The sequence below is a fragment of the Tursiops truncatus genome, chromosome X (assembly GCF_011762595.2).
Source record: "Tursiops truncatus isolate mTurTru1 chromosome X, mTurTru1.mat.Y, whole genome shotgun sequence".
In the NCBI taxonomy this organism is placed as follows: domain Eukaryota; kingdom Metazoa; phylum Chordata; class Mammalia; order Artiodactyla; family Delphinidae; genus Tursiops; species Tursiops truncatus.
The window spans coordinates 89,647,052-89,648,819 of NC_047055.1; the positions used below are offsets into that span (position 1 = coordinate 89,647,052).

Genomic DNA, 1,768 nt, shown 5'->3' on the forward strand with positions numbered 1-1,768 from the left:
TTTTGGCTAAGTGTAACACAGACTCAAAATAACAATGGCGTAAGTAAGATAAAGTCTGAGCGGAATTCGATATTGCTCCTAAAAGTCATTAGGAACCCAGGCTCCATCTGTCTTCTTTGCCATCCCAACATTATTGCCCTTACCAGCATTGTCCAAGATTGTGCAGCACCAAAGCCACATCTCAACCAACAAGAAGGGCACCTGGAAATTCTATATGTCACTACCATTTTGTTTTGTTAACAAGAACTTAGCCCAATGGCCACATCTAGCTGCAAAGGAGTTTGGGAAAGTGAGGGGTTTTTCCCTAGATGGCTCTGTGCCCAGCTAAGAAGTCTATTACTTTGGAAGAAAGGGAGTGGATGTTGGAAGACAACTGGTAGTTTCTGCCACCGATGAATTAGAGATGGTCAAGAGAGGAAACAGGATGACTAGTATAAAGACAATTGCAGAAGTCCAGGTAGGATGAGGGTGAGTTGGTCTAGCATGGTGAAGTAGAGATGAAAAGAAATGAAGAAATTTAGAAAATGTGTAGGAGTATAGAATCAACAGGACTTAGGTGTAAGAATTAAAGGAGAAGAAAGTGTAAAGGATAATGTTCAAGTTTCTAAAATGAACAACCAAGAAAATGATGACATCATTCACTGAGGAGGGAAAGACTAGAAATCTACAGATTTATGCAGGATAATTATAAATTCAGTTTTAAGATTCCTGTCAGATATCCAAGTACAAATGTTATCTAGGCCAGGCGTTGGCAAACTATGACCTATAGGAAAAATTTGGCTCACTGTGTGTTTTTATTTATTTATTTATTGGCATGTGGGATCTTAGTTCCCTGACCAGGGATCAAACCCGTGTCCCCTATATTGGAAGCACCACAGGTATCAAAACATAAAATACCTTGAACTCTTCATTGCGATTAAAGAAATATGGATTCAGTATTCCTCCCCAATAATCTGGCTTAGGCAAAATTATCAAGCCATTACAAATAGATGTGATTCTAGATCTTGAAGCAGCACATCCTGGGCTTATAGTCTCTGAGGACAGAAAAAGTATGCAATATAGAAAGAAAAAAAACAAACCTTTGTTATAACCCAAGGAGATTTCATCTCTGCCTTGCTATCCTAGGTTCTATGAGATTTAATTCTGGCAGGCATTACTGGGAAATAGAATTGGAAAACAAAACTAAATGGACATTGGGCATGTGTCAAGATAGTCTTCCTAGGAAATGGTGGAATCAGCCAGTAGGTCAGGGTATATTCTGGGCAACTGGGCGATATGTTGACAGCAGTTATGTTGCATTGCATCCTAAGACAGTCAACTTCTGCCAGTAGTAAAACCCAGTTAAGACTGGCATTTTTCTGGACTGAGTTGAGTGCGGTTTCCTTTTTATAATGTGAATGATAGATCTCTTCTCTATACTTCTAATGATTCTTTTATAGAAGCTGTTTGTCCCTATTTCTATACTGGAACAGATTCTGAATCTCTTCAGTAACAGATTATGAAAGATGAAGTACCTGGGAAATGATTCTATTTCAGCTTTTAGGGCTAACTTAGTCAGTAAATTTTGTCTCAGTAATTCTGGATTTTTAAAATTTTCCACTGCTGGAAACCACAATAAATTTTTCTTCCTCATTTTCAGAAACTATATAAACATGGTAGCAATGCCAATTGCATAGATGTTACCAGCATCAGTTGTCAAGTGCTTTGAAGTTCTTAGATAAAATATTTGAAAATAAATAATATTTTAAGTAATAAAATATTGCTTAAC

General features: G+C 37.3%; 1 pseudogene; it reads left to right on the forward strand.

The window, feature by feature from the left end:
* The first annotated feature begins 403 nt into the window (after positions 1-403).
* On the forward strand, positions 404-1,492 carry LOC109551258 (tripartite motif-containing protein 60-like; annotated as a pseudogene).
* The last annotated feature ends 276 nt before the right edge of the window (positions 1,493-1,768 follow it).